Source organism: Lacerta agilis, chromosome Z (genome assembly GCF_009819535.1).
Source record: "Lacerta agilis isolate rLacAgi1 chromosome Z, rLacAgi1.pri, whole genome shotgun sequence".
NCBI lineage: Eukaryota > Metazoa > Chordata > Lepidosauria > Squamata > Lacertidae > Lacerta > Lacerta agilis.
In genome coordinates, this window is record NC_046331.1 from 31,924,834 (window position 1) to 31,940,940 (window position 16,107).

A 16,107-nucleotide genomic window follows, 5' to 3' on the forward strand; every position below is an offset into this window, starting at 1 on the left:
GTGGGGGAGGAAGGGAAAGGAGAATGTTAGCCGCTTTGAGACTCCTTCGGGTAGTGATAAAGCAGGATATCAAATCCAAACCCCTCTTCTTCTTCTTCTTCTTCTTCTCCCCACCCCAAACTGCATTCAGACTTCTAGTGACACTTTTCATGTCTGAATGCTCCCCCGGGAAACACCCCCCCAAAAATAAGCCTGTTTTGTGTGGGTGAGCATTCAGATATATAAACCTTTTTCCTCCATAATTACTCACTACACAAAATATGATTGCTGCTTTAACATTTTGTGAAAGCTACCTGAGCTACTGGTTCATGTGGCTACAGGCTATGAATTGGCTTAAACTGGGGAGACTTGGAAGCTGGAGCTCATGAATTTTATTAAAGCACCCTCCTCCGTAATTCCCCCCACAATTAATTCGAGTCTGGCCAGCTACATCAACGTCAACATGAAATGCTACAACCCTCTTTTGATGTCCAGTGAATTGTAGGGGTTAAGAAATTGGGACTGAGCCTTTTGCCATGTACCAAAGAAAAAAATCGGCTGCTCTCAGGCAACAGTGACTGCTGCTCACTACTGCCACCTTTTCCCATCCTCTGGGCCAGGGGTCCCCAAACTAAGGCCCGGGGGCCGGATGCAGCCCAATCACCTTCTAAATCTGGCCTGCGGACGGTCCGGGAATCAGTGTGTTTTTACATGAGTAGAATGTGTCCTTTTATTTGAAATGCATCTCTGGGTTATTTGTGGGGCATAGGAATTCGTTCATATTTTTTTTTTTTCAAAATACAGTCTGGCCCCCTACAAGGTCTGAGGGACAGTGGACCAGCCCCCTGCTGAAAAAGTTTGCAGGCCCCTGCTCTGGGCTTTTGCAAAGGCTGCAGCAGCTGCAAACTTGCAGACTTTTGCCTCTACAGTGCTTCATTCTGAGGAACAACCACACATTCATAGCATAGGCACCAAATCTAGCGGGCTGAGGCACTGAGGCCCCTTTCCATATATTTATATTTAGGGGGCCAGGGGGAGCCAAGTGTAGAGCAATGTCAGGACATCACATCAGGCCCCGCCAATGTGCTTCAGATGATGGCACCTCTGATTCATAGAGTCTTCCTCAGACTGAGACATTGCGGGGACTGGGACTAAATGGTGGTAGAGAGCCCCACATCAGCAGCAATTTTTTTAGAAGGTTAAAATACATTTGCAGCAACACAGGTGCGCTCTGGGACTGCCCTGTCCCACAGTGTCATGTCATGAGGAATGAACTTTCGGAGGAGTGAAGTCTTGCAGTGGTAATGGAGGTGCAAATGTGTAGCATGTCTGAGAGGTTGCCTAATGGAAGAGCTAGCCCTGCTTTTGTCCCCTCTGTTGGGGCTTATCCACACTCTTTTCAGGTTTTAAAGAGCAGGGGTTTTTTGCAGGGAAAGCTCTGGAGCAAAAATGAAGGGTACTTGGATATGGAGCTTAAAAGTGTGGACCATGCTGCAAAAAAGCTGGGGAAAGGTAAGTGTGGATAATTACTTAGTCTTCATTCATTAATCTGAAGGTTTAAAACTATGCATATGTAGTCCTATATGATATTATGGACCTTTCTTCTTCTTCTTCTTCTTCTTCTTCTTCTTCTTCTTCTTCTTCTTCTTCTTCTTCTTCGAATGTTCCTAGTCCCACAGAGAGTGCCTACATACACACAGCTTGTACAGCTTAGATGAATACCTGGAAATTGGGAGAGAGGAGGAGGAAATTGAGTACCACCCCCTTCACCATAGTACATGCTCATTATCCAGGGATTGTGAATGTCTACATGGAGTTTAGGAATAGGTTTATTAGAATTGGTTCTAGGGGACTTTATAAACTGGCTTCCCAGTTTTAACTTGCACACCACCACTGAGTTGTGCCCACAGTGAGGAACTGAAAGCAGTTCCTAACATTGCTGGCCATGGGAGTACCCTTGACCCTAGTTAAGAGATTCCAGGTCAGCCTTGCTTTTAAAAAAAAAGAATAAGAATAAGAAGAAATGAATTATTCTTAATTATTGGTGCTTGCCATGCCTTTGTCTTGCTCCCCAAACCTCCTGTAATTCACCCATAACATGACAAGAGTCAAATTTGATAGCATTTTCCAAAACGCATTGTTATGGCAGCTGGAAACAGAGTCATTTGGGTGTGCATTTTATTAAAGGGGCTAAGCCAGCTGTGACCCTCCCAGGAGAATGTCTCTTTTCCCCTCCAGAGAAGGAGTGACACAGCTGCACAGTCCTTCTAATGCTTCCTCCTGGCAGATGATCCAGAGAGCCCCAGTTCCACAGGGAGGCACCTTCAGATAAAAGTGTTGACACTGTAACATCCAGCTTTCTGCTGCAATGTCATCTCCAAATCTGTATGCCATTTAAGTCCTGGATGGCTGTTCTAACAGGACATGCTCCAGAAAACATCTTTGCTGAGCAACCTACTAATTGCTATCATTGCTGTTTTTGTTTCATGCTCCTCACCATGAGCAGTTGAAAGACCTTTCAAAGGACTGCTTTCTTAAGAGTGGAAAGTCCTAAAGGCTTACAACATGATCCTATAACATGTAAGCTAAGAATAAGATCCTATAACATGTAAGCTAAGAATAAGGTCCTATAACATGTAAGCTAAGAATAAGGTCCTATAACATGTAAGCTAAGAATAAGATAATAATAATAATAATAATTTTATTTATACCCCGCCCTTCCCAGCCAGAAAACCAGGCTCAGGGCGGCTAACATCAATTAAAATCACAGCAAGAAACATAAAAACGATCAATTTAAAATAACAGATTAAAATACAAATTTAAAAATTCAATTAAAACTGCAGGTCTCAATTTCAAAAATAACCCACCAATAAAAGATGAAGCATAAATATTAAACAGAAACCAACCCAAAGGCCAGGTGGAACAGCTCCGTCTTGCAGGCCCTGCGGAAAGATGCCAAATCCCACAGGGCCCTGGTCTCCTATAACATGTAAGCTAAGATCCTATAACATGTAAGCTAAGTCAGATGTGGGGGATCTCAGACTTAGGGTCTTAATGCCTTCAACCCTCACTTTCTGGCATTTGGCATTTGGCATTCTTCCTAGGCTGTTTGTGATTTACACTAGCTTTTGGCGGTGGTATTCTTTTATGTGTTGGGGGTTTTTTGTGTGTGAAAATGGTCAATCCCGGCGGATGAAATGGGAAAATACATATATAGCATTTTGTTGAGGCTGTTGTTTTGTGGACCCAGTGCAAAACTGCAGGGAGGAGCAGCACTGAGTCCACAAACTGCCACATGGAAGCACTTTTATACACATCTACCCAAGAGTAAATTATATTGAATTCAACTAGGCTAGGCTTGCTGTACTTGTCTTTAAAGCAACACCATCATCCCAAGAGCAACAACGTTATCTTTAGACCTTGCCTCCCATTAAAGCTGCTTCTTTGCCAGCTTGGGAAAAAAAATTGTTTTGTTTCCAGTGATGGGAGGATATCATCTTGGCTCAAATTGAATAGTCTTGGTTGAAGCCGAGTGATTTCTTTAAAAATCAGGAAATAGCTTGGCTTATATCATAGTCAAGCTACATTGATTTCCAGGCTTACATCTCACCCATCTAGGCCCAGGCTCTCACTGTATTTCAGAGAAGTATTATAAAACCCTAAAAATGACTCAGATATTTTTTTTTAAATAAAAGTTTTGGTAACCTTCATTACTTTTATCTCCTTTTCTGTTGGCACTCAGATTGTCAAACTCTCCTGAGGATGAGGCAGAAATTCAATTCAGTTTGCATTTACAAGTGAGCTTCACACTTTCTGAAACTACACATAAACCAAAACAAAGCCATCCTTCAAAATTCATACTTTTCCCAAATTTGAAGTGCAGTTCTCTCCAGCCATGTAGTATGTGCAAAAAAAAAAAAATGCAGACCGTAAATCAGGCCAAGATGTGCATAAAAATGAATACATTAGTGAAAATAACATGTAAAAATGCTGTATGTTGAAGATAATTTGTTTGCAAAAATGTGTATCTTAGGCAAAACCACAAAGTAAATTTTTGTATGTACGAAGAAATGTGTACTGAAATGCTGGTGAATGTTCTTGAGGAATTTTTAAAATGTGCAAATTGATTTTGAAATGTGTAGAACTAAACGTAAGACTGGAAAAAATGACAAACTGAAAAAAAAACCGAAATTGACACCCATCTGTTTTCTATTCATCCTACACTCAAGAAGGACAGCCTGTTCAGTAACAAGTAGCCACCAGCTCCCATTAGGAATTAAACCAGCTAGCAAACTACAGTATACAGTACAGAGATAAAGTAATTTAGCTTTTCCAAGGTAGCTGCTTGTAACCATATATAAAAGATAGCCTTGTTTTTGTTCTCTCCGCTTTTAATTTCAGACTTGTTTGCTTCCTTGCTATTGTCACATATAAAAACAAATCTTCTTCTGTATTTGTACATATATGCTGAAAAACAGCTGGATCTGAAGTTTCTTGGAGGGGTAAAAAGCTCTGATCAAGGACTTGCCATTATTGACAAAAGCATTTTTTCAGGGTATTAGCATGCTTAGTCTTTTTTCTAAGATGGCTTGTGTTTGGGGCCTGCCTGAGATAAAGAACATCAAATCTAATGGAAGCTTCCCCTTAAGCTGTGGAGCTTCATAGGTGACCTCTGAACTTCTCTGCCTGTGATATGTGCCACCAGAAGAGAATCTCAACAAATCAAAAGCAGCACAAAGAGAATGGGCAAACACAGAGAACATAGGGTAGATGAGCACCACGGCTCACAAGAATCACAAGCAGTATATATTATCTTGAAACTCTTCTTTTAGGGCTTCATTCTGAATTATTTGGGAAGGCAGCACCAAATTTGTTTCATGGTTCTTGAAATAGTGTCATTGAGACCATCTGGATAGAGATGTGGAAATGTTTTCAGGTTGTTTCTGTAACTTATTTTTAAAAACTTTATTGTAGTGACTCAGCAGTCCTTTCTCATTAGTAATCATTGTTGACCAGAAGGTTCCAGGCTATCTGAGCCCTCCTTATAGAGCTGCATGCAGGTGTGAGAGTCAGTCTGTCTGTCTTTCAGTCTTTCATTTCTCAAGCTATGCAGTCCCACCACTTACTCCTCAGAGCAATACAGCCAAAATGATGCTATGAAATCATCAGGACTTAACAAGAGACCCTTAATGGGAGACCTGCTGCAGTGAAGGCTGAAGGAACTGCTCCCTGCTGTAAGGCCTTCTCCAGCTGGCCTTGGAGCAAGACCCAGACTCACTGGAACAAACACTTTGGTTGGGGCAGAGTGTAGGTGCTCTGTTACTGGGGTAGTGGCCCCTCTTTTGAATGTGAGGTTGGTGCCATGTGCAGACTGCTGTTGGAATGTACAGTGCAACACCTACAGTATGAATTACTGGCTTAGCATTATGGTCTTGTCTTGTTTTGCCCTTGCCCCTGCAAAATGGTGCTGTAGTTTTCTGGGAGTCCATTTTCATAACACCCACTGCCTAGGCCAGAACGACACTTTCCAGAGTGCCTTTGTCACTGTGATTAGACAGGTTTGAAGTATACTTTAAAACTATTCTCTCTATAGATGTCTTGAGTAGCAAAGGGGGTTTAAAACCCATTGGGCAGTGGGTAGCTACTCACACATTTTGGACTGGGAGTGAACAGCCACCAGATCATTTCTGGTGTTTGTTTCTCATGGATCTGTGCTTTCTGCCCTTTGAGGAGGGGTGTGTTTGTGTCTGCATTCCCACCCCCTTGCTTAAAAATAAAATATCAACAATATTCATAAATGTCAGCTGTTTTGGCCTAATAAACTGGTGGCAACCTCATATTGAAGATAATAATAGGGCTGTGAAGAGGAGGTAAACTCTGAAACCTACTTGGCCTAACCACTTTAACAGGAATGTACACTGTGAAGCTCTTCCTCATATGTTATTGGGCTCCAGTTTCCACCTGCCTCAATCAGCCTGGCTTATGTCCAGGAATGATGGGATTTGTAGTCCCACCTGGAGGACCACATGTTATCCAGCCCTGCTTCAGAATGCTGAAGAGATTCACATCATCACATCTGTTATCATTATTAATGGTTGTTAATCCTGGTGGTTGCATAAAGCACAAAAAGGATTTATCAGTGGGCTTTGCACAACTAAGATTTGGCAAACCGGGGGGGGGGGGGGAGAATCCCAAAGGGAAGCACCCCAAAAGGCATGGCATCCAGGTGCATTCCAGGTAGCTTTGGATAAAGGGTATCACACACCCTTTATCCAAATATGTATTACTTATACTACAGCTAAATGAGCTCTCCCAAGCTTACCTTTGATTAACTCAGAAATTTACAGACTTCTTTCTCCTTTTTGAGCCAATCCAGAGGCTCTGAAAAATGTCCCTACCTGTCACCATTACCTGTTCTCTACCCTCAGAGGCCCCCAGACTTCAGAGCACATACCCCTATGATATCTTTGTCTCAAAGTAGGGGTAGTAAGAGGAGGAGGAGGAGGAGCAAAGAAAGGAAGGGCATATGGTTCCCCCCCTCTTTGCGCTCTCTCGCTCTCTCTCTCTCTCTCTCCCTCTCCTCATCACCATGACAGCATGCTGCATCACAGAGGACCATGAAAGATGTAGTTCTTCCAAGGGCTGTTGAAATACATCACTGTTTGCATTTGAGCCTGACTTGAGCAAACTTGCCAGACTCCCAACTTAATACTGTTGTCATTCATTAGAAGACCTGAGATCTTTGTTAGAGCTGCCACTGAAATCTCACCCAAAAGCAACGTTTGGAATGAATTGGTGGGGCCTTCCTCAGGCTAAACATCTGATTTTTAGAGCAAGTCAAAGGCATTTTGACATTTCTCAAGAGGGTGGAATGGGTTCGGCACAAAGCTAGGTTGTCATTGGATTTTGCCAAAAGAGATATCCCGCTTTGATTGAAGCCACATGAGTGGAAATGTTGCCTGTTCTGCTGCAAGGTGATGAAACTGGGCCATGAGTTGAGCTACTGACATGCAAAAACTCCCAGACCACCAAGCATCTGGCAGGCAAAACAGAGCCTTTGATGAGCTCTGTAGCAGCAACTGAAGTCATTGCCTGACACTTTCTCAAATTATAAATGAATTCTCTGTCACAAATTTCCAAGGTTGGATCTGGAATTAGGGTAAGGTGAAATCAGTTAACTACCTGTAATACTGATCTCAGGGGGCATGTGTCAAGGGGTGTGTTGGAAATACCTATCAATTTCAGTTCTCTCAATTTCTCATTTTCCCAACCTTAAATTTAGTTCTATGGCAATTTCTTTCTTAAAACCTCATGATAATTCATCAAAAGTAAAAGTTTTTATTAAGGATGCGGGTGGCGCTGTGGTCTATTTAACTGTCCCTAGTAGATTACATCCCACACAAAGCACTTAACATTGCATAGGTGTTGAACAAAGATTGAGGACCCATCTGACTATACACTTAAAACAGCATCGTATTAGCCATGGCTTCCCCCAAAGATTCCAGGGGGCTGTGGTTTGTTAAGAGTGCTGGAAACTGTCAGGAGACCCCCTATTCCCCTCACACTGCAATCTCTCTTCACAGGGAACTCTGGGAATTGTCCTGTGTGAGGAATAGGGGCCTCCTAGGAGTCCTAAGGACGTGGGTGGTGCTGTGGTCTAAACCACAGAGCCTAGGGCTTGCCGATCAGAAGGGGTGAGCTCCCATTGCTCGGTCCCAGCTCCTGCCAACCTAGCAGTTCAAAAGCACATCAAAGTGCAAGTAGATAAATAGGTACCGCTTCAGTGGGAAGGTAAATGGTGTTTCTGTGCACTGCTCTGGTTTGCCAGAAGCGGCTTAGTCATGCTGGCCACATGACCCAGAAGCTGTCTGTGGACAAACGCCAGCTCCCTCAGCCTACAGAGCAAGATGAGTGTGCAACCCCAGTGTTGTCTACGACTGGACCATTGATTATTTTGAAAACTGTATTTTAGTTACCCAAATGTTTCATATTGTGTTGTAGTGTGAGGTGTAGTGTGAATTGTTGAGGAATGGTGGTGAGAGGGATGTATTGCATATATTCAAAAATAAAAAGCAAGCAAAGATATTGCGGGCAAGTTTGTTATTTAAGCGTCCCTGCCGCTGCAGACACTTGGTTGGTGTGGATGCTCAACATACAGTTATGGGCCCAGAAACTGCGCATGAGCATTTTAACTGCTTGCTGAAAGGGCTGCAAAGCTGAGCCATCTGCCGGTCAAAAAGAAGCTGGAAGAATATCCAGGATGGACGATGGCGTTCCTCAATTAACTGACGGTAATTATAGTCTTTGGTCCTTTAGAATGAGAGGTTTACTTGAATCTAAGGACCTGTTTGACTACACCCAGTGCACCCTTCCTCAGCCAGTCACCCCTGAATGGATACCGGGGGGGGGGGGATAACAAAGCCAAGGCTTTTATAAATTTAGCAGTGACCGACCAATAAGTTGTGTATATCAGAGATAAAACGTCAGCTAAAGAGATGTGGGGGAGTTTGGCTGCAGAACATTTGAGAAAAGGGTCCGCGTCAGCCTTGGCATTTTTCCGGCAGCTTTATGAGGCAAAGCTGCACCTGGGTGGCAACCTTGCAGCTCACCTGAGACGTCTACAGGAACTGAGGTTGGAGCTTTTAAGGAGAGACATTGTGGTTCCTGTTAATCAATTTTGTTTTATAATTCTCTGCTCATTAAGCAAAGAGTATGACGCAGTTGCAAACCAGCTCACTTTGGTCCTTCCTGGCCAGCTGAGCATTGCAGGTGTGACTGCAAAATTGATGGCGAAAGAAGAAGAAGAGTTTGGATTTGATACCCCACATTATCACTACCCGAAGGAGTCTCAAAGCGGCTAACATTCTCCTTTCCCTTCCTCCCCCACAAGGACAGGCAAGACGCTTCAGTCATGCCAGTTCCCAAAGAGCAGAATGGTCATTCAGATGACTACAGGGATGTTGTAGCTTTAAGAGCCAACAAGAAATGCTTTGCCTGTGGCAGTGTGGGGCATATTGCTTCGGAATGCAGAGCAAAGAGCAAAAAGACTTCCTCCAGACTGCAAAAGGGACATACAGCCACTCAGGCATGGAAGCCGTCACAGTAACCGCAGGGAGATAGTCGACCCGAGCTACAACCATTATTTGCAGAACCACAGCCTTGTGAGGTCAAAAGAGGTAATTGGGACATTTTCATCATCGATAGTGGGGTGTCGCAGCACTTGAGCACTAATCGCAGTCTCTTCATAACTTACCGGTACATACCAGAGACTGGAAACATGCATCTAGCAAATGGACAGGTTTTGCCCACACTTGGAAAGGGTACTATTAAGACTGCATAGTTTGAACATTACTATATCAGAGGTTGTTTATTGCCCTGAATTGTGTGGGAATTTGTTATCAGTTTATCAGTTTGCACGTCAAGGTGTTAGCGTTAAATTTACTGAGTCAATGTGCCGGTTATACAGGGCCAATAAACAGGCTCTCTATGCAATAATAATAATTTATTATTTATACCCCGCCCATCTGGCCGGGTCTCCCCAGCCACTCTGGGCGGCCTCCAACAAATATCAAAATACAATATAGAGTCACAAATTAAAAACTTCCCTAAACAGAGTCATGGGCTTTACAGGCTTATGTTTCGCTCCTATTTTGGAGGACGCGACAGCTGTTGTGGTGTAGCCAATAGGAGCAGGCAGGGGTTGGCAAATTGCCAGCCACATAAACTGTTTACATGAAGCTCACCGCAAGCTTTGCCAAAAAAACACTTTTGCAGATGTTTTGAAAACACGGGATATGGTGCATGGTCTAGAAATTACACCGTGTAAATTTTACATGAAATGGCTGTCATGCTGTAAACATAAAACTGAGGTAGCATGAAAGGGCAAAAACACTATGAGAGAAGTAGCAGAGCCTTTTGAAAGGGTTCATTGCCAGAATCGCTTGGAGGGTCCCGATTCTGGCTAACACTTGTGGACCAGAAAACCAGGTATGTTTGGACATATGTGATCTCTAAGAAGTCTCAAGCACTAGAAATGTATAAAAGGTTTTGTAATTGGGTTAAGACTCATTTTGGTAAAAATATATGAAATCTATACTCTGACCTTGGAGGTGAATTTATGTCTCAGGATTTTGAAGCGTTCCTAAATGTGCAGGGGACAGTGCACCAAGTGTGACCATCCAGGACTCCCTGGCAGAATGGGATTGCTGAGGTTGTTAACAAGATAAAACAATGCTCCATGATGCTCAACTTCCTGATAGTTTCTGGGCTGAGTGTTTAAACTGTTATGCCCATGTGAAAAATCGTTCTTATCATTCTGCATTAACAGTAACACCTTACGAAATGCTTTTTGGAAAACGCCCCAATCTAAAATATTTGTGCATTTGGGGCAGTGATGTTATGATGCATTACCCAGCCAAAGGCAAGCTGCAGGAAAGAGGTATCCCAGGTAAATTTATGGGGTATCAACAAGGGAATTATCGCATTTACCTACCAGACACAAGAAAGTTTCACCTTACCCGTAGCATTATGCCATCAGTACACTGGGATGGTGTAGCTGAGTTTCAGGATATTGATGGTCTCGAAGAAGTATTCCCAGAGAGTGTAGCTGATGCCAATGAGCAGCCATCTGATACCAATTCTGATAGTGAGCAGCCAGAGATTGGGGGATAGGAGTTTAAAGAGAAGCAGGAGACAATGGACCACTCAGACCATACGTTAAGTCCAAAGTCCTCTACTAGCCGTATTTCTGAAATTTCAGATGGAAATTTAAAAGCTGACAGTGAAGGTTTACCAGAGCTTAGACGCTCCAATAGGATAACTTAAGACAGCCACAGTGTTACATCAACGAACAACAGTTACAGAAGCAGAAACAACTGGAGCATCTTGCTACAGTTGATGAGGAAATGCAAGGGGAAGTTACAAGCAATGTATATTGTAACCAAGCTAATTTTGAACCAAAAAGTTTTAAAGAGATACAAACTATGCCAAAGTCACAAGCTCAGCAATGGAAAAGAGCGATAGACCAGTTGTTTGTTTCTCAACTTTGCAATCATTTTGATGTAAAAGATTTGGGGAAAGTCAAGAATTACCTGTCCATGCAAACAGACAGGGCTGCGGATGATTCTTTTCTTGTACACCAAACTGCAAAAATAAGATATTTAATAGAAGTGCTAAATTTGGAGAACACAAAAGGAAAAGAAACCCCACTAACATGTGGATTTACTTTTACTGAAGAGGATACTCCTTTTCACGACAAAACGCTTTACCGGTCGATTTTAGGAAAGCTATACTTGTCCAGACATATCTTTCAGTTTTAGTTTTCTTTCCAAATTTGTGGAGAACCCAACCAAGCAGTGTTTTCGAGCGTTAAAAAGAGTGGTGTTTGTTGTATCTTAAGCACACACTGCATTACAGGTTACATTTTAAGGCGCACAATGACACAGGATTCAATATTTTTTGTGACGCATCTCATGCGTCTGAGCAATTCAAAGATAAATGTTATCCGGTTTTGTTTACAGATACAATGAGTGCCCATTTGTAGCCCCAAAACATCTGGGACCCAAGGTTGAGAAAAGCTGCTTTAAGACAAGGTAAGCAACCACCTGTTATCTTGGTATTTTCTCTCCTTCCTCCCCACATTCATGCTGACACTCAACAATATGAAATTCAACCTGTTCCTTTTTTATAGGCAGAACTACAGCTAGGAGGCAGGCTAGATCAAATATGGTCCTATGGATCTGACTTGTGAGCAGAAAGACCAGTGTGTTCTTTTCTCCCCAATTCCTTTTGTCCCTCAGCCACTTTGCTATGCTTTTGGAGAATGGCATAATAATTCATCAGCATTTCAATGCAAATTTACCATAATAAACACATTTTTGTATGCACTTTTGACTATCATATGGATTTTTGCAGGTAATTTTTCCTAAGACAATGCATTCAATGTTATTTTAATTAATATGTTGATTTTATTTTCCCCTAATAGATGCATTATCACACACTTGTTTTACCAGAGAACTGCATTACAACATTCCAGTAAGTAGAGATTCTGAAGGATAGCTGTGTTTCTATTTGCATATTGTTTTCAAAAGTGTGAATTTGGTAGGTTCACCTTTAAATGCTAACTGAATCAAATTTAACTCTCATTTGTAGATGGGCTGCCTATTCAACTATCCCCTCAATAGCTGGAACAAATAATACAAACATATCATCATTATTTGTAATACTAGCAATACTGCTCTGCATATGACCAGCACTGCATGATTTTTCTTTTTGCTGTAAAATTTACAAGATCCATACCCATTCAACAAAAGGTATGCCCATGAGTGTCTTTAAATGTCATATATGGCAGGGAAAAAATGCATGAATACTGTGCTTCAGAGTTGTGAACAGGTTAAGATTCTGGTATTCCATATCTGAGCAAATAGCAGTAGGTCACTATAGTCGTTCCTCACAGGGATTTGCCATTTGGCCTTGGGCCAGCCTTAGAAACATCTCAGGAGTTTCAAGTAGAGACTTTGGAGTTTTTGGTAAGGCCAGCATAACTTCCCATAGAGTTTGTGTACAGCCATCCCTTTAATATCCCAAGGTGACTATACTCTTTGTCTGAGGATTGCTGTCAGTGTAAGATTGCAATTTTAGAGATTGCATCACAATCTAGATTACAATTTAGAACTGTCTGAGAGCTATTACAAACAGTGCTTATACCAGAAGGAACTTCCCTTAAGGCATCATTTCTTTCCTCCACCCACTTTGATTCTCTTTGCTATGAGATGAAGGTGAGACCCAACATATGCTCTGCATATCATGTGCTTGCTTGCGTACCCAAGCATACTGTCACTCCTCGTTACACTAGAAGTCTCTTGAGCACAAAGGGAAGTGGAGTTTCAGCGGATTGGAAATGCATGCTTCACTGAGTGCACTGGCAAGTTAGTGACCATCTGCAACAGACGCCAAGGGTGATGGGTTGTTGCTGGGTTGCTGTTGTTGTTGTTTGTTGTTTCTTCTTCTTGCTTAACATTAAATTTTGAAGACATGTAAAAAAAAATATTTCTAAGCAGCTGAATATAAAGCACGTCAAACACATCTGGCATCAAAACCCTTATGGAATTGATGGGAATCTGGATTAATTTAGACAGGAGTTTACTTGTGATAAGTTACTAAGCATCTTTTAAATAGCATCCATGGCTAAGAAAGCTGTATGTGAAGTCAGGAGTCCAGATTTCTCCTCTGCCATAAGAAAACACGATAGCCTTAAGCAAGTTACATTAGGCTCAGCCTTGCATCAGCAATCATTCCTTGTAAGAGCAAACTCAAGCGATTCAGTGTCAAACAGTTCAGAAGTACGATGGAGCCACACACACAAAAAGACTGGTTCCTACATTCTTCAGAGTTCACCTAGCTATCCAGAAACATAAAAGGTAAAGGGACCCCTGACCATTAGGTCCAGTCGCGTCCGACTCTGGGGTTGTGGCGCTCATCTCGTGTTACTGGCCGAGGGAGCTGGCATACAGCTTCCGGGTCATGTGGCCAACATGACAAAGCCGCTTCTGGTGAACCAGAGCAGCACACGGAAACACCGTTTACCTTCCCGCCAGAGCGGTACCTATTTATCTACTTGCACTTTTTTGACGTGCTTTTGAACTGCTAGGTAGGCAGGAGCTGGGACCGAGCAACAGAAGCTCACCCCGTCGCAGGGATTTGAACCGCCGACCTTCTGGTCAGCAAGCCCTAGGCTCTGTGGTTTAACCCACAGCGCCACCCACGTCCCTATCCAGAAGCATATACGTTTGTAATTAACATCAAAACAATACAGAGAAAGAAGGGAAGGGTCAAAAGGAGCCAGAAATTAGGGGTAGTGTGAGAATTAGTTAAGTCTATAGTTTAGAGTGGTTGAGGTGTAGAATGTTAGAATGTAAACAGAAAGAGGGAAGGGTTATAGTTAGAAAAAAAATGGCCTGCTCACTTTAACACTGAGATGAGGACCCTTGGTTCTAGGGGCTATATGTAACCATCTAGGAACCTCTACCTGGTCTTCAGGAGTCTCCCTAAGCAAAAACCCCTCTGCAAGCTACCCACCCCACTCCCCAGAACACACCCCTTATTAGCCTACTCTGCACTGTTCATGAGTGTTTTTATTGGATATTGTGTCCTTGAGGTGTAATGATGCCTCTTTGCTTTCCTGAATGGAGGGCGCAGTGTCCTTGTGTGTATGTGTGCAGAGATTGGGTCCTTCCTCAAAGAGGGCACATGCTGTGGTGTGACCTGGCAACCAGACCCTGTGTTGTGGGTGGGGATTGTCTGGATAGCCACAACACCCTATTGGTAGGTCCCTCAATGTTGGGAGCAATCTGACCAATGGAATGCAAGAGAAAGGACATTGAGGGACCTATTTATGGCCATGCATGTGCGCCTGAGCTTCCTCTTGGGGCTAGTGCATCGGAACACCAGCATCGTGTCCGCTGCCAGCTGAGAGAGACTGTGATCTACTCATTCTTACCGTGACCATTTGAATTTCCCTTCCTTCCCTAACTGATCCTCTAGTTACCCTGCTAATTCCCTGTTTTCCTTGCCTTTTCCTTGTCCCCATTTATTTATTTAGAAAGTTCCCTTAAGGGGGCTTTCACCCCTCGGGCCTCAGACGCGGCTTTTTAACTTTAACGCGGCTTTTTAACTTTTTAACTCCGGACCTGGCTTTGGCCGAGTTTTTAGCGATTTAAAGGTAATTTTCCCTATTGAGCATTCGTCCACGCAACAGGTGTTGCAGTACCTGGCACACCTGCGCATTATGGGTCATGCTGTTAAGTCCATCCGAACTCAATCCTTTGCCATACCATTTTCTGCAAGTCCCTGTTTTCTAGGAACCCTTGCCCAAAACCCTGAGAGGGGTTGTGCCCGTGCCCAAGTCCGGGGGACATCAGGGTGGCAGGCAGGAGGCACACCCCCTTCTGTTGTCCCTGGTGTTTACCTATGGCTGACCTACGATAGAGCTCTGGGTCAGCGCTGCCTGCAAGGGTGCAGGGAGCTAGTCGAACCAGAGCCTATGCAACCACTCACTTGATTGTAATCAATAAAGTTGTGGCCTAAATTCTGCCAAAAACCAAACAAAAAAATTGAGTCTTGTCTGAATTTATTTCTAGGGTCAGGTTAAAAGGTCTAAACACGCAAAAACCTCTGGCTTTTGCATGACAGGAATGTAACCTACTATATAAAGCTAAGCGCCTGAGCAGCATTTATTTGCTTGTTACTTTTCTTACAGAATGGCCCAGAGCAAATAATAACAACCAAGTAAAAAACCTAAAATCTATACAGCTGTAAACCTAAAAACACTATACAGGTAAAAAGGCAAGGCTTACAAATCCCACCCCCACTAAAAGAGGCCCCAATGCCACCTTTCAAATTAAGGGCTAAAAGCCTGGGTAAAGATGAAATATTTGTATTACAGCTAAAAAATAAAGACAGCAACTGCAATACCACCCTGGAAAGAGCATTCCACAAAAGGGGGGCCACTTCTGAGAAGTCCACCCTCTGAACCACCCATAGGGGAGGCATATGAAGAAGGGCCTCACAGGATTATTGCAGGATCCAGGTGACATCTTGTGAGAAGAAACGGTCCTTGAGGTACTGGGGTCCGGAGCCAAATAAGGCTTCCATTTCTTTTCTTACTTTTGCCACTTGGTTCATCCACTAACAGCATGTAGCCCCAGAATGTTGCCACAGGGGAATGCAGCTGTCAGACTAAACAGAATTCCCCCATCCTTGCTTTAACAGCTTCCAGTAAGTATGCTGGATGGGATACATAGGACGCCGTGAGGTTAACCACTTCTCAGCACTATATAGAAATATTTTAAGAGTAAAGGAGGGGGCAGCTTTCTGCTTTCCTATGCCTTAGAACAGGGGTAAGAAGAAGTTACATCTGGATCCATTGGATAGTCTGCAGTTGATTGGCAAGGATGTTTAACAATAGCAGCAGCTGTGGGTGGAGGAGAAACTCAATTCAGTATGCATTGAAAGCCAGATCTATCAATTTCACACTTTCCTAAATGGTATGCTAACAGAAAGACAGCTATTCTTTGAAATTCACTTATCTGAATTCTGCAATGCATTTCTCCAACCAAACAATGTTTACAA